General features: G+C 39.0%; 1 long non-coding RNA gene across 1 annotated transcript; it reads left to right on the forward strand.

Moving 5' to 3' along the window:
• The first annotated feature begins 15047 nt into the window (after positions 1-15047).
• Positions 15048-25027, forward strand: LOC106593933 (uncharacterized). Its single transcript, XR_006757557.2, has 4 exons — positions 15048-16480; positions 16738-16812; positions 16926-16995; positions 17142-25027. It is a non-coding gene; the product is annotated as an uncharacterized LOC106593933 (long non-coding RNA).
• Positions 25028-26194: the final 1167 nt, after the last annotated feature.

The raw sequence follows: 26194 nt of genomic DNA on the forward strand, positions 1-26194 counted from the left end.
AGTATTAGTTGTAATGTGTTGTGTGTTTAGTATTAGTTGTAATGTGTTGTGTGTTTAGTATTAGTTGTAATGTGTTGTGTGTTTAGTATTAGTTGTAATGTGTTGTGTGTTTAGTATTATTGTAATGTGTTGTGTGTTTAGTATTAGTTGTAATGTGTTGTGTGTTTAGTATTAGTTGTAATGTGTTGTGTGTTTAGTATTAGTTGTAATGTGTTGTGTGTTTAGTATTAGTTGTAATGTGTTGTGTGTTTAGTATTAGTTGTAATGTGGTGTGTGTTTAGTATTAGTTGTAATGTGTTGTGTGTTTAGTATTAGTTGTAATGTGTTGTGTGTTTAGTATTAGTTGTAATGTGTTGTGTGTTTAGTATTAGTTGTAATGTGTTGTGTGTTTAGTATTAGTTGTAATGTGTTGTGTGTTTAGTATTAGTTGTAATGTGTTGTGTGTTTAATATTAGTTGTAATGTGTTGTGTGTTTAGTATTAGTTGTAATGTGTTGTGTGTTTAGTATTAGTTGTAATGTGTGTGTGTTTAGTATTAGTTGTAATGTGTTGTGTGTTTAGTATTAGTTGTAATGTGTTGTGTGTTTAGTATTAGTTGTAATGTGTTGTGTGTTTAGTATTAGTTGTAATGGTTGTGTGTTTAGTATTAGTTGTAATGTGTTGTGTGTTTAGTATTAGTTGTAATGTGTTGTGTGTTTAGTATTAGTTGTAATGTGTTGTGTGTTTAGTATTAGTTGTAATGTGTTGTGTGTTTAGTATTAGTTGTAATGTGTTGTGTGTTTAGTATTAGTTGTAATGTGTTGTGTGTTTAGTATTAGTTGTAATGTGTTGTGTGTTTAGTATTAGTTGTAATGTGTTGTGTGTTTAGTATTAGTTGTTGTGTGTTTAGTATTAGTTGTAATGTGTTGTGTGTTTAGTATTAGTTGTAATGTGTTGTGTGTTTAGTATTAGTTGTAATGTGTTGTGTGTTAAATATTATTTGTAATGTGTTGTGTGTTTAGTATTAGTTGTAATGCGTTGTGTGTTTAGTATTAGTTGTAATGTGTTGTGTGTTTAGTATTAGTTGTAATGTGGTGTGTGTTTAGTATTAGTTGTAATGTGGTGTGTGTTTAGTATTAGTTGTAATGTGTTGTGTGTTTAGTATTAGTTGTAATGTGTTGTGTGTTTAGTATTAGTTGTAATGTGTTGTGTGTTTAGTATTAGTTGTAATGTGTTGTGTGTTTAGTATTAGTTGTAATGCGTTGTGTGTTTAGTATTAGTTGTAATGTGTTGTGTGTTTAATATTAGTTGTAATGCGTTGTGTGTTTAGTATTAGTTGTAATGCGTTGTGTGTTTAGTATTAGTTGCAATGTGTTGTGTGTTTAGTATTAGTTGTAATGTGTTGTGTGTTTAGTATTAGTTGTAATGTGTTGTGTGTTTAGTATTAGTTGTAATGTGTTGTGTGTTTAATATTAGTTTTAATGTGTTGTGTGTTTAGTATTAGTTGTAATGTGTTGTGTGTTTAGTATTAGTTGTAATGTGTTGTGTGTTTAGTATTATTTGTAATGTGTTGTGTGTTTAGTATTAGTTGTAATGTGTTGTGTGTTTAGTATTAGTTGTTGTGTGTTTAGTATTAGTTGTTGTGTGTTTAGTATTAGTTGTAATGTGTTGTGTGTTTAGTATTAGTTGTAATGTGTTGTGTGTTTAGTATTAGTTGTAATGTGTTGTGTGTTTAATATTAGTTGTAATGTGTTGTGTGTTTAGTATTAGTTGTAATGTGTTGTGTGTTTAGTATTAGTTGTAATGTGTTGTGTGTTTAGTATTAGTTGTAATGTGTTGTGTGTTTAGTATTTGTTGTAATGTGGTGTGTGTTTAGTATTAGTTGTAATGTGGTGTGTGTTTAGTATTAGTTGTAATGTGTTGTGTGTTTAGTATTAGTTGTAATGTGTTGTGTGTTTAGTATTAGTTGTAATGTGTTGTGTGTTTAGTATTAGTTGTAATGCTTTGTGTGTTTAGTATTAGTTGTAATGTGTTGTGTGTTTAATATTAGTTGTAATGCGTTGTGTGTTTAGTATTAGTTGTAATGTGTTGTGTGTTTAGTATTAGTTGTAATGCGTTGTGTGTTTAGTATTAGTTGTAATGTGTTGTGTGTTTAGTATTAGTTGTAATGTGTTGTGTGTTTAGTATTAGTTGTAATGTGTTGTGTGTTTAATATTAGTTGTAATGTGTTGTGTGTTTAGTATTAGTTGTAATGTGTTGTGTGTTTAGTATTAGTTGTAATGTGTTGTGTGTTTAGTATTAGTTGTTGTGTGTTTAGTATTAGTTGTTGTGTGTTTAGTATTAGTTGTAATGTGGTGTGTGTTTAGTATTAGTTGTTGTGTGTTTAGTATTCGTTGTAATGTGTTGTGTGTTTAGTATTAGTTGTAATGTGGTGTGTGTTTAGTATTAGTTGTAATGTGTTGTGTGTTTAGTATTATCTGTAATGTGTTGTGTGTTTAGTATTAGTTGTAATGTGTTGTGTGTTTAGTATTAGTTGTAATGTGTTGTGTGTTTAGTATTAGTTGTAATGTGTTGTGTGTTTAGTATTAGTTGTAATGTGTTGTGTGTTTAGTATTAGTTGTAATGTGTTGTGTGTTTAGTATTAGTTGTAATGCGTTGTGTGTTTAATATTAGTTGTAATGTGTTGTGTGTTTAGTATTAGTTGTAATGTGTTGTGTGTTTAATATTAGTTGTAATGTGTTGTGTGTTTAGTATTAGTTGTAATGTGTTGTGTGTTTAGTATTAGTTGTAATGTGTTTAGTATTAGTTGTAATGTGTTGTGTGTTTAATATTAGTTGTAATGTGTTGTGTGTTTAGTATTAGTTGTAATGTGTTGTGTGTTTAGTATTAGTTGTTGTGTGTTTAGTATTAGTTGTAATGTGTTGTGTGTTTAATATTAGTTGTAATGTGTTGTGTGTTTAGTATTAGTTGTAATGTGTTGTGTGTTTAGTATTAGTTGTAATGTGGTGTGTGTTTAGTATTAGTTGTAATGTGTTGTGTGTTTAGTATTAGTTGTAATGCGTTGTGTGTTTAGTATTAGTTGTAATGTGTTGTGTGTTTAATATTAGTTGTAATGCGTTGTGTGTTTAGTATTAGTTGTAATGCGTTGTGTGTTTAGTATTAGTTGTAATGCGTTGTGTGTTTAGTATTAGTTGTAATGTGTTGTGTGTTTAGTATTAGTTGTAATGTGTTGTGTGTTTAGTATTAGTTGTAATGTGTTGTGTGTTTAATATTAGTTGTAATGTGTTGTGTGTTTAGTATTAGTTGTAATGTGTTGTGTGTTTAGTATTAGTTGTTGTGTGTTTAGTATTAGTTATAATGTGTTGTGTGTTTAATATTAGTTGTAATGTGTTGTGTGTTTAGTATTAGTTGTAATGTGTTGTGTGTTTAGTATTAGTTGTAATGTGTTGTGTGTTTAGTATTAGTTGTTGTGTGTTTAGTATTAGTTGTTGTGTGTTTAGTATTAGTTGTAATGTGGTGTGTGTTTAGTATTAGTTGTTGTGTGTTTAGTATTCGTTGTAATGTGTTGTGTGTTTAGTATTAGTTGTAATGTGGTGTGTGTTTAGTATTAGTTGTAATGTGTTGTGTGTTTAGTATTAGTTGTAATGTGTTGTGTGTTTAGTATTAGTTGTAATGTGTTGTGTGTTTAGTATTAGTTGTAATGTGTTGTGTGTTTAGTATTAGTTGTAATGTGTTGTGTGTTTAGTATTAGTTGTAATGCGTTGTGTGTTTAATATTAGTTGTAATGTGTTGTGTGTTTAGTATTAGTTGTAATGTGTTGTGTGTTTAATATTAGTTGTAATGTGTTGTGTGTTTAGTATTAGTTGTAATGTGTTGTGTGTTTAGTATTAGTTGTAATGTGTTTAGTATTAGTTGTAATGTGTTGTGTGTTTAATATTAGTTGTAATGTGTTGTGTGTTTAGTATTAGTTGTAATGTGTTGTGTGTTTAGTATTAGTTGTTGTGTGTTTAGTATTAGTTGTAATGTGTTGTGTGTTTAATATTAGTTGTAATGTGTTGTGTGTTTAGTATTAGTTGTAATGTGTTGTGTGTTTAGTATTAGTTGTAATGTGGTGTGTGTTTAGTATTAGTTGTAATGTGTTGTGTGTTTAGTATTAGTTGTAATGTGTTGTGTGTTTAGTATTAGTTGTAATGTGTTGTGTGTTTAGTATTAGTTGTAATGTGTTGTGTGTTTAGTATTAGTTGTTGTGTGTTTAGTATTAGTTGTTGTGTGTTTAGTATTAGTTGTAATGTGTTGTGTGTTTAGTATTAGTTGTAATGTGTTGTGTGTTTAGTATTAGTTGTAATGTGTTGTGTGTTTAGTATTAGTTGTAATGTGTTGTGTGTTTAGTATTAGTTGTAATGTGTTGTGTGTTTAGTATTAGTTGTAATGTGTTGTGTGTTTAGTATTAGTTGTAATGTGGTGTGTGTTTAGTATTAGTTGTTGTGTGTTTAGTATTAGTTGTAATGTGGTGTGTGTTTAGTATTAGTTGTTGTGTGTTTAGTATTCGTTGTAATGTGTTGTGTGTTTAGTATTAGTTGTAATGTGGTGTGTGTTTAGTATTAGTTGTAATGTGTTGTGTGTTTAGTATTAGTTGTAATGTGTTGTGTGTTTAGTATTAGTTGTAATGTGTTGTGTGTTTAGTATTAGTTGTAATGTGTTGTGTGTTTAGTATTAGTTGTAATGTGTTGTGTGTTTAGTATTAGTTGTAATGTGTTGTGTGTTTAGTATTAGTTGTAATGTGTTGTGTGTTTAGTATTAGTTGTAATGTGTTGTGTGTTTAGTATTAGTTGTAATGCGTTGTGTGTTTAATATTAGTTGTAATGTGTTGTGTGTTTAGTATTAGTTGTAATGTGTTGTGTGTTTAGTATTAGTTGTAATGTGTTGTGTGTTTAGTATTAGTTGTAATGTGTTGTGTGTTTAGTATTAGTTGTAATGTGTTTAGTATTAGTTGTAATGTGTTGTGTGTTTAATATTAGTTGTAATGTGTTGTGTGTTTAGTATTAGTTGTAATGTGTTGTGTGTTTAGTATTAGTTGTTGTGTGTTTAGTATTAGTTGTAATGTGTTGTGTGTTTAGTATTAGTTGTAATGTGTTGTGTGTTTAGTATTAGTTGTAATGTGTTGTGTGTTTAGTATTAGTTGTAATGTGTTGTGTGTTTAGTATTAGTTGTAATGTGTTGTGTGTTTAGTATTAGTTGTAATGTGTTGTGTGTTTAGTATTAGTTGTAATGTGGTGTGTGTTTAGTATTAGTTGTAATGTGTTGTGTGTTTAGTATTAGTTGTAATGTGTTGTGTGTTTAGTATTAGTTGTAATGTGTTGTGTGTTTAGTATTAGTTGTAATGTGTTGTGTGTTTAGTATTAGTTGTAATGCGTTGTGTGTTTAGTATTAGTTGTAATGTGTTGTGTGTTTAATATTAGTTGTAATGCGTTGTGTGTTTAGTATTAGTTGTAATGCGTTGTGTGTTTAGTATTAGTTGCAATGTGTTGTGTGTTTAGTATTAGTTGTAATGTGTTGTGTGTTTAGTATTAGTTGTAATGTGTTGTGTGTTTAATATTAGTTGTAATGTGTTGTGTGTTTAATATTAGTTGTAATGTGTTGTGTGTTTAGTATTAGTTGTAATGTGTTGTGTGTTTAGTATTATTTGTAATGTGTTGTGTGTTTAGTATTAGTTGTAATGTGTTGTGCGTTTAGTATTAGTTGTTGTGTGTTTAGTATTAGTTGTTGTGTGTTTAGTATTAGTTGTAATGTGTTGTGTGTTTAGTATTAGTTGTAATGTGTTGTGTGTTTAGTATTAGTTGTAATGTGTTGTGTGTTTAATATTAGTTGTAATGTGTTGTGTGTTTAGTATTAGTTGTAATGTGTTGTGTGTTTAGTATTAGTTGTAATGTGTTGTGTGTTTAGTATTAGTTGTAATGTGTTGTGTGTTTAGTATTAGTTGTAATGTGGTGTGTGTTTAGTATTAGTTGTAATGTGGTGTTTGTTTAGTATTAGTTGTAATGTGTTGTGTGTTTAGTATTAGTTGTAATGTGTTGTGTGTTTAGTATTAGTTGTAATGTGTTGTGTGTTTAGTATTAGTTGTAATGCGTTGTGTGTTTAGTATTAGTTGTAATGTGTTGTGTGTTTAATATTAGTTGTAATGCGTTGTGTGTTTAGTATTAGTTGTAATGTGTTGTGTGTTTAGTATTAGTTGTAATGCGTTGTGTGTTTAGTATTAGTTGTAATGTGTTGTGTGTTTAGTATTAGTTGTAATGTGTTGTGTGTTTAGTATTAGTTGTAATGTGTTGTGTGTTTAATATTAGTTGTAATGTGTTGTGTGTTTAGTATTAGTTGTAATGTGTTGTGTGTTTAGTATTAGTTGTAATGTGTTGTGTGTTTAGTATTAGTTGTTGTGTGTTTAGTATTAGTTATAATGTGTTGTGTGTTTAATATTAGTTGTAATGTGTTGTGTGTTTAGTATTAGTTGTAATGTGTTGTGTGTTTAGTATTAGTTGTAATGTGTTGTGTGTTTAGTATTAGTTGTTGTGTGTTTAGTATTAGTTGTTGTGTGTTTAGTATTAGTTGTAATGTGGTGTGTGTTTAGTATTAGTTGTTGTGTGTTTAGTATTCGTTGTAATGTGTTGTGTGTTTAGTATTAGTTGTAATGTGGTGTGTGTTTAGTATTAGTTGTAATGTGTTGTGTGTTTAGTATTATCTGTAATGTGTTGTGTGTTTAGTATTAGTTGTAATGTGTTGTGTGTTTAGTATTAGTTGTAATGTGTTGTGTGTTTAGTATTAGTTGTAATGTGTTGTGTGTTTAGTATTAGTTGTAATGTGTTGTGTGTTTAGTATTAGTTGTAATGTGTTGTGTGTTTAGTATTAGTTGTAATGTGTTGTGTGTTTAGTATTAGTTGTAATGTGTTGTGTGTTTAGTATTAGTTGTAATGTGTTGTGTGTTTAGTATTAGTTGTAATGTGGTGTGTGTTTAGTATTAGTTGTAATGTGGTGTTTGTTTAGTATTAGTTGTAATGTGTTGTGTGTTTAGTATTAGTTGTAATGTGTTGTGTGTTTAGTATTAGTTGTAATGTGTTGTGTGTTTAGTATTAGTTGTAATGCGTTGTGTGTTTAGTATTAGTTGTAATGTGTTGTGTGTTTAATATTAGTTGTAATGTGTTGTGTGTTTAGTATTAGTTGTAATGTGTTGTGTGTTTAAGTATTAGTTGTAATGTGTTGTGTGTTTAGTATTAGTTGTAATGTGTTGTGTGTTTAGTATTAGTTGTAATGTGTTGTGTGTTTAGTATTAGTTAGTAATGTGTTGTGTGTTTAGATATTAGTTGTAATGTGTTGTGTGTTTAGTATTAGTTGTAATGTGTTGTGTGTTTAGTATTAGTTGTAATGTGTTGTGTGTTTAGTATTAGTTGTAATGTGTTGTGTGTTTAGTATTAGTTGTGGAGTATGTTGTTGTGTGTTTAGTATTAGTTGTAATGTGGTGTGTGTTTAGTATTAGTTGTTGTGTGTTTAGTATTCGTTGTAATGTGTTGTGTGTTTAGTATTAGTTGTAATGTGGTGTGTGTTTAGTATTAGTTGTAATGTGTTGTGTGTTTAGTATTATCTGTAATGTGTTGTGTGTTTAGTATTAGTTGTAATGTGTTGTGTGTTTAGTATTAGTTGTAATGTGTTGTGTGTTTAGTATTAGTTGTAATGTGTTGTGTGTTTAGTATTAGTTGTAATGTGTTGTGTGTTTAGTATTAGTTGTAATGTGTTGTGTGTTTAGTATTAGTTGTAATGTGTTGTGTGTTTCGTATTAGTTGTAATGCGTTGTGTGTTTAATATTAGTTGTAATGTGTTGTGTGTTTAGTATTAGTTGTAATGTGTTGTGTGTTTAATATTAGTTGTAATGTGTTGTGTGTTTAGTATTAGTTGTAATGTGTTGTGTGTTTAGTATTAGTTGTAATGTGTTTAGTATTAGTTGTAATGTGTTGTGTGTTTAATATTAGTTGTAATGTGTTGTGTGTTTAGTATTAGTTGTAATGTGTTGTGTGTTTAGTATTAGTTGTTGTGTGTTTAGTATTAGTTGTAATGTGTTGTGTGTTTAATATTAGTTGTAATGTGTTGTGTGTTTAGTATTAGTTGTAATGTGTTGTGTGTTTAGTATTAGTTGTAATGTGGTGTGTGTTTAGTATTAGTTGTAATGTGTTGTGTGTTTAGTATTAGTTGTAATGTGTTGTGTGTTTAGTATTAGTTGTAATGTGTTGTGTGTTTAGTATTAGTTGTTGTGTGTTTAGTATTAGTTGTTGTGTGTTTATTATTAGTTGTAATGTGTTGTGTGTTTAGTATTAGTTGTAATGTGTTGTGTGTTTAGTATTAGTTGTAATGTGTTGTGTGTTTAATATTAGTTGTAATGTGTTGTGTGTTTAGTATTAGTTGTAATGTGTTGTGTGTTTAGTATTAGTTGTAATGTGTTGTGTGTTTAGTATTAGTTGTAATGTGTTGTGTGTTTAGTATTAGTTGTAATGTGGTGTGTGTTTAGTATTAGTTGTAATGTGTTGTGTGTTTAGTATTAGTTGTAATGTATTGTGTGTTTAGTATTAGTTGTAATGTGTTGTGTGTTTAGTATTAGTTGTAATGTGTTGTGTGTTTAGTATTAGTTGTAATGCGTTGTGTGTTTAGTATTAGTTGTAATGTGTTGTGTGTTTAATATTAGTTGTAATGCGTTGTGTGTTTAGTATTAGTTGTAATGCGTTGTGTGTTTAGTATTAGTTGTAATGTGTTGTGTGTTTAGTATTAGTTGTAATGTGTTGTGTGTTTAGTATTAGTTGTAATGTGTTGTGTGTTTAATATTAGTTGTAATGTGTTGTGTGTTTAGTATTAGTTGTAATGTGTTGTGTGTTTAATATTAGTTGTAATGTGTTGTGTGTTTAGTATTAGTTGTAATGTGTTGTGTGTTTAGTATTAGTTGTAATGTGTTGTGTGTTTAGTATTAGTTGTAATGTGTTGTGTGTTTAGTATTAGTTGTGTGTTTAGTATTAGTTATAATGTGTTGTGTGTTTAATATTAGTTGTAATGTGTTGTGTGTTTAGTATTAGTTGTAATGTGGTGTGTGTTTAGTATTAGTTGTAATGTGTTGTGGGTTTAGTATTAGTTGTAATGCGTTGTGTGTTTAATATTAGTTGTAATGTGTTGTGTGTTTAGTATTAGTTGTAATGTGTTGTGTGTTTAGTATTAGTTGTAATGTGGTGTGTGTTTAGTATTAGTTGTAATGTGTTGTGTGTTTAGTATTAGTTGTAATGTGTTGTGTGTTTAGTATTAGTTGTAATGTGTTGTGTGTTTAGTATTAGTTGTAATGTGTTGTGGGTTTAGTATTAGTTGTAATGTGTTGTGTGTTTAGTATTAGTTGTAATGTGTTGTGTGTTTAGTATTATTTGTAATGTGTTGTGTGTTTAGTATTAGTTGTAATGTGTTGTGTGTTTAGTATTAGTTGTGTTTAGTATTAGTTGTAATGTGGTGTGTGTTTAGTATTAGTTGTAATGTGTTGTGTGTTTAGTATTAGTTGTACTGTGGTGTGTGTTTAGTATTAGTTGTAATGTGGTGTGTGTTTAGTATTAGTTGTTGTGTGTTTAGTATTAGTTGTAATGTGGTGTGTGTTTAGTATTAGTTGTAATGTGTTGTGTGTTTAGTATTAGTTGTAATGTGTTGTGTGTTTAGTATTAGTTGTTGTGTGTTTAGTATTAGTTGTAATGTGGTGTGTGTTTAGTATTAGTTGTAATGTGTTGTGTGTTTAGTATTAGTTGTAATGTGTTGTGTGTTTAGTATTAGTTGTAATGTGTTGTGGGTTTAGTATTAGTTGTAATGTGTTGTGTGTTTAATATTAGTTGTAATGTGTTGTGTGTTTAGTATTAGTTGTAATGTGTTGTGTGTTTAATATTAGTTGTAATGTGGTGTGTGTTTAGTATTAGTTGTAATGTGTTGTGTGTTTAGTATTAGTTGTAATGTGTTGTGTGTTTAGTATTAGTTGTTGTGTGTTTAGTATTAGTTGTAATGTGTTGTGTTTTTAGTATTAGTTGTAATGTGTTGTGTGTTTAGTATTAGTTGTAATGCGTTGTGTGTTTAATATTAGTTGTAATGTGTTGTGTGTTTAGTATTAGTTGTAATGTGTTGTGTGTTTAGTATTAGTTGTAATGTGGTGTGTGTTTAGTATTAGTTGTAATGTGTTGTGTGTTTAGTATTAGTTGTAATGTGTTGTGTGTTTAGTATTAGTTGTAATGTGTTGTGTGTTTAGTATTAGTTGTAATGTGTTGTGTGTTTAGTATTAGTTGTAATGTGTTGTGTGTTTAGTATTAGTTGTAATGTGTTGTGTGTTTAGTATTAGTTGTAATGTGTTGTGTGTTTAGTATTAGTTGTAATGTGTTGTGTGTTTAGTATTAGTTGTAATGTGTTGTGTGTTTAGTATTAGTTGTAATGTGTTGTGTGTTTAGTATTAGTTGTAATGTGTTGTGGGTTTAGTATTAGTTGTAATGTGTTGTGTGTTTAGTATTAGTTGTAATGTGTTGTGTGCTCCAGTCCCACTACATCGGAGCAGGTCCAGAGTTCCAGCATGTCCGTTTCAAGCCCTGTGGTCAGAGTCCTCTGGTGTCTCGCTACCTGCACCTCCAAGACATCCCTACACCTGCTGGATCTGACACACGCAGGATCAGACGCACTGAGATCACCAACCTGACATATCCTTGCACACACACACACACAAAACACACACACACACACACACACACACACACACACACACACACACACACACACACACACACACACACACACACACACACACACACACACACACACACACACACACACACACGCACAAACACAGCACAAACACACACACACATACACACACAGCACAAACACACACACACACACACACATACACAGCACAAACACACACAAACGGACGCCGGGAAAAGTTAAGACGATTCTAAGGGCCTGTGACTGACAGGGGCCCAAAAAATTATTAGAACATTAGGTAAAAAAATGTAAATATTAAATTATTAACATATCATCATTAATAGAGTATTTTATTTACAATGTAAATAAAACTAACGGTTTCTTTTTCTTTTCTTGTTTTTGGCTAAAAGTATACAGAGCCTCTGTATTGCCTAACCCCTCCCCTCTATTTACATGAAATGGTTCGGTCCTGCCCCCAAACCAGGTGCAAATGGTACTTGCTAGCAGTGAATTGTGAGTGAGGAGTACCGGTGGAGCATCATGTCTCAGCTTCTTAAAGAAAAATCTGGCTTACAAAAACAAAAAGAAAGACAGAAGAGAGAAAAGAAAGGGCAACAATATGTCACCTAATTTTTCACAAAGGAAGGTGGGTGTAGTCTGTGAGTGGTAGAAATTAACCTGTTAGCTTAGTCCATAGTGAAATAGGCTACTTTTGCACCCCTAACATTAGTTACTTAATATCCCCACAGAAAATTCTGAGTGTTTATATTTCGCTCTTTTAGCCCTTTAATCAATGCAGGCAAACTTTTAGCAAGCTATTCATACTAAATCAGTTGTCCCTGCCCCTGCCTGGTGCCAGGCCCAACAGATGCAGCTTCAGGCTCAGCAGCTCTGTCTCCCCATCCCCATACCCCTGAACCAGCCCTGTCTCCCCATCCCCATACCCCTGAACCAGCCCTGTCTCCCCATCCCCATACCCCTGAACCAGCCCTGTCTCCCCATCCCCATACCCCTGAACCAGCCCTGTCTCCCCATACCCCTGAACCAGCCCTGTCTCCCCATCCCCATACCCCTGAACCAGCCCTGTCTCCCCATCCCCATACCCCTGAACCAGCCCTGTCTCCCCATCCCTATACCCCTGAACCAGCCCTGTCTCCCCATCCCCATCCCCCTGAACCAGCCCTGTCTCCCCATCCCCATAACCCTGAACCAGCCCTGTCTCCCCATCCCCATACCCCTGAACCAGCCCTGTCTCCCCATCCCCATACCCCTGACCTAGCCCTGTCTCCCCATCCCTATACCCCTGAACCAGCCCTGTCTCCCCATACCCCTGAACCAGCCCTGTCTCCCCATCCCCATACCCCTGAACCAGCCCTGTCTCCCCATCCCCATACCCCTGAACCAGCCCTGTCTCCCCATCCCCATACCCCTGAACCAGCCCTGTCTCCCCATCCCCATACCCCTGAACCAGCCCTGTCTCCCCATCCCCATACCCCTGAACCAGCCCTGTCTCCCCATCCCCATCCCCCCAAACCAGCCCTGTCTCCCCATCCCCATACCCCTGAACCAGCCCTGTCTCCCCATACCCCTGAACCAGCCCTGTCTCCCCATCCCCGTACCCCTGAACCAGCCCTGTCTCCCCATCCCCGTACCCCTGACCCAGCCCTGTCTCCCCATCCCCATACCCCTGAACCAGCCCTGTCTCCCCATCCCCATCCCCCTGAACCAGCCCTGTCTCCCCATCCCCATCCCCCTGAACCAGCCCTGTCTCCCCATCCCCATCCCCCTGAACCAGCCCTGTCTCCCCATCCCCATACCCCTGAACCAGCCCTGTCTCCCCATCCCCATACCCCTGAACCAGCCCTGTCTCCCCATCCCCATACCCCTGAACCAGCCCTGTCTCCCCATCCCCATACACCTGAACCAGCCCTGTCTCCCCATCCCCATATCCCTGAACCAGCCCTGTCTCCCCATCCCCATACCCCTGAACCAGCCCTGTCTCCCCATCCCCATATCCCTGAACCAGCCCTGTCTCCCCATCCCCATACCCCTGAACCAGCCCTGTCTCCCCATCCCCATACCCCTGAACCAGCCCTGTCTCCCCATCCCCATACCCCTGAACCAGCCCTGTCTCCCCATCCCCATACCCCCGAACCAGCCCTGTCTCCCCATACCCCTGAACCAGCCCTGTCTCCCCATCCCCATACCCCTGAACCAGCCCTGTCTCCCCATCCCCATACCCCTGAACCAGCCCTGTCTCCCCATCCCCATACCCCTGAACCAGCCCTGTCTCCCCATCCCCATACCCCCGAACCAGCCCTGTCTCCCCATACCCCTGAACCAGCCCTGTCCTCCCATCCCCATACCCCTGAACCAGCCCTGTCTCCCCATCCCCATACACCTGAACCAGCCCTGTCTCCCCATCCCCATACCCCTGAACCAGCCCTGTCTCCCCATCCCCATACCCCTGAACCAGCCCTGTCTCCCCATCCCCATCCCCCTGAACCAGCCCTGTCTCCCCATCCCCATCCCCCTGAACCAGCCCTGTCTCCCCATCCCCATAGCCCTGAACCAGCCCTACTCCCAACTAAAGGAGGTGAGCAGCATTGTGTTGAATGACATGCCAGTTGGCATAATTGCAGGTACTGCAATGCATTGAGGACAGGAATGTGATTCTCCAGTCAGGAAGAATCTCCCTTGACACAGAGGCAGCCAATATCAGAGCCTTAAAGGAAGAGGCTCTTAGAGATGGATGAGAGTCTCTCCTGTCTGAGGCAACACTGATTTCTCCGCAAATGGATGTTGCACCTCAATTTAGCAAGGAACACAGCCGCCAGAGGAAAGGAAGAGATTCCATGATGAGACCTCTCAAGAGGAGACAGCTCTGGACAGTGCAGCAAAGGTGTTTCGGAACAGAGTATTTTTTACTGCTATAGACAACATAAGTGACTTGGACACTAGGTTCCACACCACTGCAAAAATTGTAGAATTATTTTCTAATGTTCTGAAAATTGGGCAGATTAGTGAGGATAAAGTCCCTTCTGTGTGCCAACCACTGATCATGAAGTATTCCAGAGATCTTACACCTGAGTTTCAAAATGAAGTAAGACACCTGAACACTGTATATGCTGCCACTTTCCCCCCTAACTTGTCCCCTCTTGGTCTCCTGAATGCAGTTTGTAAAATGCAGCTGCAAAGCATTTTTGGAGAAGTGTGCATTGCTTTACGTATATTTTGCACACTGCCTGTGACTGTTGCTGGTGGCGAGAGAGCTTTCAGTAAGATAAAACTGATAAAAAACTATTTGAGGTCCACTATGTCCCACGACAGGCTTTGCAGTCTTGCCATGCTGTCCATTGAAAGTCAGTTAGCTAGACTTAATCAGTGACTTTGCTAGCAAGAAGGCTCGGCGCTGGGCTCTTGGTGAGTAAGGCTGAGCAAGGGCCAGTGATAACTATTAAATGGCATGACGATGGATATTGGATCACTACACACATGATGTCCACAGGCTGAGAACAAGACTGAGAACAGACTGAGAACGAGATATATCTCAAGGTAATGGCTGGATTGCCATAAAATTTGTTGTGCACAATCAAGACCCCAAGTGGAAAAAACCTATTGATTTGGTGACCTCTTGACCTTTCCTCTAGCGCCACCATCGGGCCTTTAAATTTCCATTTAGTTTTCCATTTCCACTTTTCCAGCTGCTTATTTTCTAGTTGGTATGTATACTTAGTTCAGAAATCTGCTGCTGATTTGAATATTTTGTTTGTTATATCATTCTATAGATTATAATGTTCATTTATTTTAATTGAAGAGGTTAATGTATATTGAAGTTATATTTATTTTAAGTTATTCATTCATGTTAAGAGAATTTTCCATTCAAGAATTTTACCATTAAAATTAAATTTAGACTGTGAAAGATAACCTTTAGCACATTTCTTATAGAGGGTATCAGTCTTGAATCAAATAGTGAATTCCACTGTATGCAGAATGTTGCATGCATGTCTGCACAGTGTTATATTTTCACAGCTCACTGTCAGTAAATATCATACAGTAAATATTGGACTACAAGAGAGTTGCAAGCCTGCAAAGATAGAGTTGTATAAAGCTTTGACTGGGTCGATTGGGTTCTGGAGGTGTGTGGTTACAGCAATTGGCAGGGTTGGTGTGGCCTGTGGTGGTGGGGCCCAATGTGATATATTTTCATGGGGCCCAAAATCCCTGGCGGCACACACACACACACACACACACACACACACACACACACACACACACACACACACACACACACACACACACACACACACACACACACACACACACACACACACACACACACACACACACACACACACACACATAAAGACACAAACAGACACAGACAGACACACACACGTTGTTTTGCACACAGCTGGCACACTGTATTTATGCTGAGAACAACATGTAAAAACATACTCTTAAACATGCTAATAAAACATGCATGGATTATGTGGGACTGTACTTTACTGGAGTTAATGAACCACTTAATGAACCTGGCACAGGAGAAGAGGGGAGGGCTGAGTACAGGGGGTATAGAGTTCAAAGTTAACTAATCCCATCGGCTTTTTCTCTCCATATTCTGACTGTAAAACTCTGAGATAATGATAGTTTGGGAATGTGTAGGATCTGAAATGTAACATAACAGAAGTTAGATAGAGAAACACTATATATTCAAAATTATGTGGACACCCCTTCAAATTAGTGCATTTAACTATTTCAGCCACACCCGTTGCTGACATGTGTATAAAATCGAGCACACAGCCATGCAATCTCCATAGACAAACATTGGCAGTCAAAAGGCCTTACTGAAGAGCTCAGTGGCTTTCAACGTGGCACTGTCATAGGATGCCACCTTTCCAACAAGTCAGTTTGTCAAATTTCTGCCCTGCTCGAGCTGCCCTGGTCAACTGAACGGGACCATCTAGTGCTAAAAATCGTCTGTCCTGGGTTTCCATGGCCGAGCAGCCGCACACAAGCCAAAGATCACCATGCGCAATGGGTTTGGCAGATGCCAGGAGAACGCTACCTGCCCAATGCATAGTGGCAACTGTAAAGTTTGGTGGAGGAGGAATAGTGGTCTGGGGCTGTTTTTTAGGGTTTGGGCTGGGCCCCTTAGATCCAGTGAAGGAAAATCTTAACGCTACAGCATACAATGACATTCTAGACGATTCTGTGTTTCCAACTTTGTGGCAACAGTTTGAGGAAGGCCCTTTCCTGTTTCAGCATGACAATGCCCCCGTGCACAAGCGAGGTCCATACAGAAATGGTTTGTCGAGATCGGTGCGGAAGAACTTGACTGGCCTGCACAGAGCCCCGACCTCAACCCCATCGAACACCTTTGGGATGAATTGGAACGCCGACTGCGGGCCAGACCTAATCGCCCAACAGTGCCCGATTTCACTAATGCTCTTGTGGCTGAATGAAGCAAGTCCCCGCAGAAATGTTCCAACATCTAGTGGAAAGCCTCCCCAGAAGAGCGGCGGCTGTTATAGCAGCAAAGGGGGGGACCAGCTCCATATTAATGCCCATGATTTTGGAATGAGATGTTTGACGAGCAGGTGTCCACATACTTTTGGTCATGTAGTGTAGTTTGTCATAAGAAGGTGACAGTTGTCGTATTCCTTGACTGTCTGTGGTGTAACTCCTTCCAAACCCACCTATCAAGAGGTGCTGACTGATGTGGAGGAGAGGAGCCACAAAAGGCAACAGGAATACAACACGTAAAATACACACACACACACACACACACACACACACACACACACACACACACACACACACACACACACACACACACACACACACACACACACACACACACACACACACACACACACACACACACACACACACACACACACACAGGCGCAGAAATACAACATAAGCAAGACATAGATAGCTTCCCCAATAATATTACATGACCATTACAGTATAAGATGTCTGACAGCTCTCCTCTACTCCATATCCATCCCTGTAGGTTCTGCCAGCAGACGAAAAAGGAGATAGCTGACATCCACAGAGATCGACTCATCCACAACATGGAACTCAACAGGTAGGAAACTAACACATTGTCCTCACTGATGTTTTAGTCACTTTGACAAATATTGATTTAGAACTGAACTGCCGCTTTAACCTTTCCTGTGTTTCCTTTTCTTGTGTGTCCAGGATGAAGAAAGAGATTTTCAGTGACCGAATGGAGGTGAAGATCGCCAGCGAGGGAATCATGAATAAATGGGTAGCTGAACTCTCCACTGTATAGTTATATAATATCTGTACTCTAACCAACTTTTGTCACATAAATTAAACTTCAAGGGTTTGGAGAACACAAACAGTACAGACTCTACGTGATACAGAACCTTCCGTCTGTCTGTGTGTGTTCAGAACCACCCCCCGTACCGCCAGCGTCTGCAGAAGGGAGAGGGGAAAGAGAGGAAAGAGGAGTCAGAGGAGGTGAAGAATACAAACCAACCTTCTGTTTCTCCAGAAAACCAAAAGACAGCTGGACAATGACACTGCAACTTTCAGCACAGTGTCTCTCTCTCTCTCCCTCTCTCTCTCTCTTTCTCTTTATGCCACTCAGATCTACAGAACATGATGTCAGTGTTTTGTGCTACATTAATATATATTTTACATTTGTTTTCATTGAAATTCACCCAGATTATTTAAATGCCAATCTTCACACTTCACTATCTAAATCACACTGTGATTTTTTCCCTTCAGTCTGATCTCCCTTTCTCAGACGCTTACTTGAAACAGTGTGTGTGTGTGTGTCGGGCCAGAGCAGGGCCAGTGTGTTTTATGACAGGCTCATGTCCTGCCTGAGTGAAGTCATGAAGGCTCATCACAGAAACATATTACCTCTCAGAGACTCACAGCACACCAGAGAAGAGAGTGTGTGTGTGTGTGTGTGTGTGTGTGTGTGTGTGTGTGTGTGTGTGTGTGTGTGTGTGTGTGTGTGTGTGTGTGTGTGTGTGTGTGTGTGTCAGAAGAAGAAAACAAATCTACAGTAAAATGAATGATACATACAGCAAACAAAAAAAGTTATAAAAAAATACAATGCTAGAGCTTGGGACTGTAAGGTTCTATCTGCAAAAAGATGATTCTGAGATAACTGGCTTTAAAGTTCCGAATCCTCATTGGTTTGAATGGTGTCAGCAATTTTGATATTGTATTATTTTGAACTTAACATGAAATGGGGGTATTTAATGTTCTATACAGGTAGAGAACATTGAACAGAACAAGGCTATGTCAATAACTACATTCTGACTAAAATGCAGATAGAACCTTCTAGTCCCAACAATGACTTGTGAAAAGTATTTTTTTTAGAATTTGAGTTCTTTCCACGTTCATCTCTTTCCTGTTTCTGAGAAGCTATGCCATTCTCCTCTGGTTCTGAGAAGCTGTGACATTCTCCTCTGGTTCTGAGAAGCTGTGACGTTATCCTCTGATTCTGAGAAGCTGTGACATTCTCCTCTGATTCTGAGAAGCTGTGACATTCACCTCTGGTTCTGAGAAGCTGTGACATTCTCCTCTGGTTCTGAGAAGCTGTGACATTCTCCTCTGGTTCTGAGAAGCTGTGACATTCTCCTCTGGTTCTGAGAAGCTGTGACATTCTCCTCTGGTTCTGAGAAGCTGTGATATTCTCCTCTGGTTCTGAGAAGCTATGCCATTCTCCTCTGGTTCTGAGAAGCTGTGACATTCTCATCTGGTTCTGAGAAGCTATGACATTCTCCTGTGGTTCTGAGAAGCTGTGACATTCTCCTGTGGTTCTGAGAAGCTGTGACATTCTCCTCTGGTTCTGAGAAGCTGTGACATTCTCCTGTGGTTCTGAGAAGCTGTGACATTCTCCTGTGGTTCTGAGAAGCTGTGACATTCTCCTCTGGTTCTGAGAAGCTGTGAGATTCTCCGTGGTTCTGAGAAGCTGTGACATTCTCCTCTGGTTCTGGGAAGCTGTGACATTCTCCTCTGGTTCTGAGAAGCTGTGACGTTATCCTCTGGTTCTGAGAAGCTGTGACATTCTCCTCTGGTTCTGAGAAGCTGTGACGTTATCCTCTGGTTCTGAGAAGCTGTGACATTCTCCTCTGGTTCTGAGAAGCTGTGACATTCTCCTCTGGTTCTGAGAAGCTGTGACATTCTCCTGTGGTTCTGAGAAGCTGTGACATTCTCCTCTGGTTCTGAGAAGCTGTGACATTCTCCTCTGGTTCTGAGAAGCTGTGACATTCTCCTCTGGTTCTGAGAAGCTGTGACATTCTCCTGTGGTTCTGAGAAGCTGTGACATTCTCCTGTGGTTCTGAGAAGTTGTGACATTCTCCTGTGGTTCTGAGAAGCTGTGACATTCTCCTGTGGTTCTGAGAAGCTGTGACATTCTCCTGTGGTTCTGAGAAGCTGTGACATTCTCCTGTGGTTCTGAGAAGCTGTGACATTCTCCTCTGGTTCTGAGAAGCTGTGACATTCTCCTGTGGTTCTGAGAAGCTGTGACATTCTCCTGTGGTTCTGAGAAGCTGTGACATTCTCCTCTGGTTCTGAGAAGCTGTGACATTCTCCTCTGGTTCTCACCATGTGATGTGTTGACTGCCCCGTGAGATATCAATAACTGTGCTTTGTCAGAAGTTTATACTCCCCAGTGTTTCTGTTTCAGGATCCCTAGAACACACACACACACACACCTCAGAAGTCCTATGACCGACAACCAATTATCAAAACTATGGAGCAAAACAAGTAGTTTACATCATCTGCTTTCAACTTCGCAGCCCAAACCACCCTCACACGCACATGCACACACACACAGCCCAAACCACCCACACACGCACACGCACATGCACACACACACACAGCCCAAAACACCCACACACGCACACGCACATGCACACACACACACAGCCCAAACCACGCTGGTATTTAAATGTTGATTTGAGTAATCTCTAACATCCTCCTGTTGATAAATATAGTTATGATTGATGAGCTCTATTCTGGCTGCCTGATGGACTGGTTTGGCTATGTGTGTGTGTGTGTGTGTGTGTGTGTGTGTGTGTGTGTGTGTGTGTGTGTGTGTGTGTGTGTGTGTGTGTGTGTGTGTGTGTGTGTGTGTGTGTGTGTGTGTGTGTGTGTGTGTGTGTGTGTGTGTGTGTGTGTGTGTGTGCATGCCCTCCTTCCTCCCTCCCCTGGCCTCAGAGTGTGAGTGTCTGTTAGGATCAGAGGTTAGACCCTCTAAGTGTTTCATTAAAACAGTTCTCAGAACTGAAACGTCCAGCCTACCTGAGAGAGGGGAAGCTCTGTGAGAGAGAAGAGGTGTGTGTGTGTGTGTGCGTGTGAGAGAGAGAGAGAGAGAGAGAGAGGACAGATCTGAGGTTAGAAAGGATTCTGTGGAGGTAGAGGCACGCGGGGAGGCTGTCTGCAGGCCAGAGGAAATAACTTTAGTAATCGATTGTGTCTCTCACCTCCTGTTTCATAAGGCAAGGTGTGTGTGATTTGTGTTTTATACAAGACTAGGTGTGTCACTGTCATCAGAATAACTACAAAAGCACCGAACCACATGGATAAACAACATGAAACGTGTTGTATAGAATTAGTTACATGAGCACAACAACAACAACTCAACAACAACAGTCGTGGCAGTAACAACATCTACACTCACACAACAACTCAACAACAACAGTCGTGGCAGTAACAACATCTACACTCACACAACAACTCAACAACAGTCATGGCAGTAACAACATCTATACTCACACAACAACTCAACAACAGTCATGGCAGTAACAACATCTAAACTCACACAACAACTCAACAACAGTCATGGCAGTAACAACATCTACACTCACACAACAACTCAACAACAGTCATGGCAGTAACAACATCTATACTCACACAACAACTCAACAACAGTCATGGCAGTAACAACATCTATACTCACACAACAACTCAACAACAGTCATGGCAGTAACAACATCTATACTCACACAACAACTCAACAACAGTCATGGCAGTAACAACATCTATACTCACACAACAACTCAACAACAGTCATGGCAGTAACAACATCTATACTCACACAACAACTCAACAACAGTCATGGCAGTAACAACATCTATACTCACACAACAACTCAACAACAGTCATGGCAGTAACAACATCTATACTCACACAACAACTCAACAACAGTCATGGCAGTAACAACATCTATACTCACACAACAACTCAACAACAGTCATGGCAGTAACAACATCTATACTCACACAACAACTCAACAACAGTCATGGCAGTAACAACATCTATACTCACACAACAACTCAACAACAGTCATGGCAGTAACAACATCTATACTCACACAACAACTCAACAACAGTCATGGCAGTAACAACATCTATACTCACACAACAACTCAACAACAGTCATGGCAGTAACAACATCTATACTCACACAACAACTCAACAACAGTCATGGCAGTAACAACATCTATAGTCACACAACAACTCAACAACAGTCATGGCAGTAACAACATCTATACTCACACAACAACTCAACAACAGTCATGGCAGTAACAACATCTATAGTCACACAACAACTCAACAACAGTCATGGCAGTAACAACATCTATACTCACACAACAACTCAACAACAGTCATGGCAGTAACAACATCTATACTCACACAACAACTCAACAACAGTCATGGCAGTAACAACATCTATACTCACACAACAACTCAACAACAGTCATGGCAGTAACAACATCTACACTCACACAACAACTCAACAACAGTCATGGCAGTAACAACATCTATACTCACACAACAACTCAACAACAGTCATGGCAGTAACAACATCTATACTCACACAACAACTCAACAACAGTCATGGCAGTAACAACATCTATACTCACACAACAACTCAACAACAGTCATGGCAGTAACAACATCTACACTCACACAACAACTCAACAACAGTCATGGCAGTAACAACATCTATACTCACACAACAACTCAACAACAGTCATGGCAGTAACAACATCTACACTCACACAACAACTCAACAACAGTCATGGCAGTAACAACATCTACACTCACACAACAACTCAACAACAGTCATGGCAGTAACAACATCTACACTCACACAACAACTCAACAACAGTCATGGCAGTAACAACATCTACACTCACACAACAACTCAACAACAGTCATGGCAGTAACAACATCTATACTCACACAACAACTCAACAACTGTCATGGCAGTAACAACATCTATACTCACACAACAACTCAACAACAGTCATGGCAGTAACAACATCTATACTCACACAACAACTCAACAACAGTCATGGCAGTAACAACATCTATACTCACACAACAACTCAACAACAGTCATGGCAGTAACAACATCTATACTCACACAACAACTCAACAACAGTCATGGCAGTAACAACATCTACACTCACACAACAACTCAACAACAGTCATGGCAGTAACAACATCTACACTCACACAACAACTCAACAACTCAACAACAGTCATGGCAGTAACAACATCAATAGTCACACAACATCTCAACAACAGTCATGGCAGTAACAACATCTATACTCACACAACAACTCAACAACAGTCATGGCAGTAACAACATCTATACTCACACAACAACTCAACAACAGTCATGGCAGTAACAACATCTATACTCACACAACAACTCAACAACAGTCATGGCAGTAACAACATCTATACTCACACAACAACTCAACAACAGTCATGGCAGTAACAACATCAATACTCACACAACAACTCAACAACAGTCATGGCAGTAACAACATCTATAGTCACACAACAACTCAACAACAGTCATGGCAGTAACAACATCTATACTCACACAACAACTCAACAACAGTCATGGCAGTAACAACATCTATACTCACACAACAACTCAACAACAGTCATGGCAGTAACAACATCTATACTCACACAACAACTCAACAACAGTCATGGCAGTAACAACATCTATACTCACACAACAACTCAACAACAGTCATGGCAGTAACAACATCTATACTCACACAAAAACTCAACAACAGTCATGGCAGTAACAACATCTATACTCACACAACAACTCAACAACAGTCATGGCAGTAACAACATCTACACTCACACAACAACTCAACAACAGTCATGGCAGTAACAACATCTATACTCACACAACAGCTCAACAACAGTCATGGCAGTAACAACATCTATACTCACACAACAACTCAACAACAGTCATGGCAGTAACAACATCTATACTCACACAACAACTCAACAACAGTCATGGCAGTAACAACATCTATAGTCACACAACAACTCAACAACAGTCATGGCAGTAACAACATCTATAGTCACACAACAACTCAACAACAGTCATGGCAGTAACAACATCTATACTCACACAACAACTCAACAACAGTCATGGCAGTAACAACATCTATACTCACACAACAACTCAACAACAGTCATGGCAGTAACAACATCTATACTCACACAACAACTCAACAACAGTCATGGCAGTAACAACATCTATAGTCACAGAACAACTCAACAACAGTCATGGCAGTAACAACATCTATACTCACACAACAACTCAACAACAGTCATGGCAGTAACAACATCTATACTCACACAACAACTCAACAACATTGAGATTCAGCAAATAAAGATTACGTTTCAGTTTCCGTGAAATTACAAATAAATAGTAAAAAAAATATGTTTATTGCAAAAAAAGCTCTCAAATATGAAAGTGATTTTAATTTCAGAGTGGGTTGCAGGCAGTTGGCCCTCTATAATTATCAGTATGGACCCCAATGGGCCCTGGTCTAAAGTAGTGCACTATGTAGGGGAATAGGGGGCCATTTGGAACACAGGTTTCTCAGCATGCTTTTCCCATTACGGCCCCAGCAGACATTCTCACCACCAGAAGATGCCAGCTGGAGAGATGAAAACACTGTAAACAGATATGAGCAAATGGAGGAATAGCATGCTTCTCCCAACTCCTCCCCACAGTGTTTGTTTGTGTGTGTGTGTGTGTGTGTGTGTGTGTGTGTGTGTGTGTGTGTGTGTGTGTGTGTGTGTGTTCGCATGCATGCATGTGCATGACGTGTGTGTTTTGGTTTGTGTGTTTGTAAGGGGCCATTGCTCAATGTGTTTCCTCTCAGTCCATATCTGGAGTTGCGTGAGAGGTTTCCATATCTCACACAGTCTTGTAAATCACAGGCGAACAGTAGTAACTCAGGGAACCAACCCCAAACATGCCTGGATACAATTACCACTGACTGGCTGAGCCAAGGCTGGGCTGAGACTGAGACCACCCCTCACACACACACGCCACGCACACACACACACACACACACACACACACACACACACACACACACACACACACACACACACACACACACACACACACACACACACACACACACACACACACACACACACACACACACAAACCCAAAAGGGAGGATCGGACACATCCCTGCACAGAACTGCAGGACATTATACACACAAAACATACCCACACAGGAACACAGGCATATAGACCTGGGTTTATTTATACCTCTCATAGTCTATACATACACTTTCTATGTTTTTGTTGGCCAATATAAAGGTTTAGCGCAGAAATTAGTTATTTTGTTTACAATTGAAAGAATGTTTTATATCTTTTTATATTGTTTCAATATTCAAATTCAATCTCCAATGTTGTTCTTCCCCTGAACAAGGCAGTTAACCTACTGTTCCTAGGGCGTCATTGTAAATAAAAATGTGTTTTTAACTGACTTGCCTAGTTAAATAAAAAATAAATGTGAGGGATGGGAGTCAGGATGAGAGAGGCAGGCAGCTTTTCTCAGTCAGTTGAAACAGCTGGCATAATTTGTATGGATATATACAAAGAAAGGTCTAGGTCACCAGGCTGCTCATGATGGCACACACCTGTCACCATTGTTATGCGCACCTGCGCGTCATCACTCACCTTGACTCCATCACTCCCCTGATTACCTTCCCTATATATGTCCCTCCCTTTGTTAACTTCCCCAGATGTTATTGTTTCTGTTCCTGTGTCATGTCTGTGCGTTGTCCATGTTTCTTAGTTTGTATTATGTTGTGGTTATTAAAACACTCACTCCCTGAACTTGCTTCCCGACTCTAAGCGCACATCGTTACAAGTTTGAAGTGATTGTGTTAGCTGTGTTGTTGGCTAGCTCCTCTGAACAACAGTGTCCTAACGAGGGAGCACATTTTCAATGCCACGTGAAATCGTGCCTCAGTAGCTCATTGTTATGGATGTATCAAAATAAATGTCACTAGAAAACAGCTTAAGAAAAGCAGCTACTGTTGTTATTTTGTCTGCACTATTTGACGTGTGTCACGGCTGTTAGAAGGAGTGGACCAAGATGCAGCGTTTTCGTAGTTCCACATATTTATTTAACCAGTGAAACCGAATGCAACAATTAAACACTTCAAAATATACACAAAACAACAACCTGTCACGCAGGAGGAACAAATACACTCACAACGAATAATCACCCACAAACACATGTGCGACAAACATCAACTTAAATAGGACCTCCAATTAGAGTCAACGACAACCTGCTACCTCTAATTGGAGGTCATGCCAAACAACACCAACATAGAAATGCAAAACTAGAAACTGAACATAGACATACAAAAACAGACAAACACCCCCTGTCACGCCCTGACCACTCTACCATAGAAAATAACCACTCACTATGGTCAGGACGTGACAGTACCCCCCCCCCCCCCCCCCCCCCCAAAGGTGCAGACTCTGACCGCGCCTAAAAAAACAACACAACACAAAGGGAGGGTAGGGTGGGTGACAATTGTCTATGGCGGCGGCTTTGGTTCCGGGCGTGGTACCCGCTCTGCCCGCTGATCCCCCCCGCTTCTGTATGTTCGGAGGAACCAGACCATGGATCCTCGCCGGATGCGTCGGACCGGGCTCCGGACTGGGAGGCGTCGCTGGAGGCTCCAGACTGGGAGGCGTCGCTGGAGGCTCCTGACTGGGAGGCATTCCTGGAGGCTCCGGACTGAAGAGCGTCGCTGGAGGCACCGGACTGAAGAGCGTCTCTGTAGGTTCCGGACTGGGGACCTTCACTGCAGGCTCCGTGCCATGGATCATCACTACTGGTTCCGCGTCATGGATAATCACTGGAGGCTTTGTGCCATGGATCATCACTGGAGGCTCCGGGCCATGGATTATCACTGGAGGCTTCGTGCCATGGATTAACACTACAGGCTCCGGGCCATGGATCATCACTGGAGGCTTCGTGCCATGGATTATCGCTGGAGACGTCGGACCATTGACCATCACTAGAGGCTTCCTACGGGGCGCTGGAACTGGTCTCACCAGACTGGGGAGATGCACTGCGGACCGCGTGCTCAAAGCAGGCACCGGCCTTACCG

Source organism: Salmo salar, chromosome 11 (genome assembly GCF_965601325.2).
Source record: "Salmo salar chromosome 11, fSalSal1, whole genome shotgun sequence".
NCBI classification, from domain to species: Eukaryota; Metazoa; Chordata; class Actinopteri; order Salmoniformes; family Salmonidae; genus Salmo; species Salmo salar.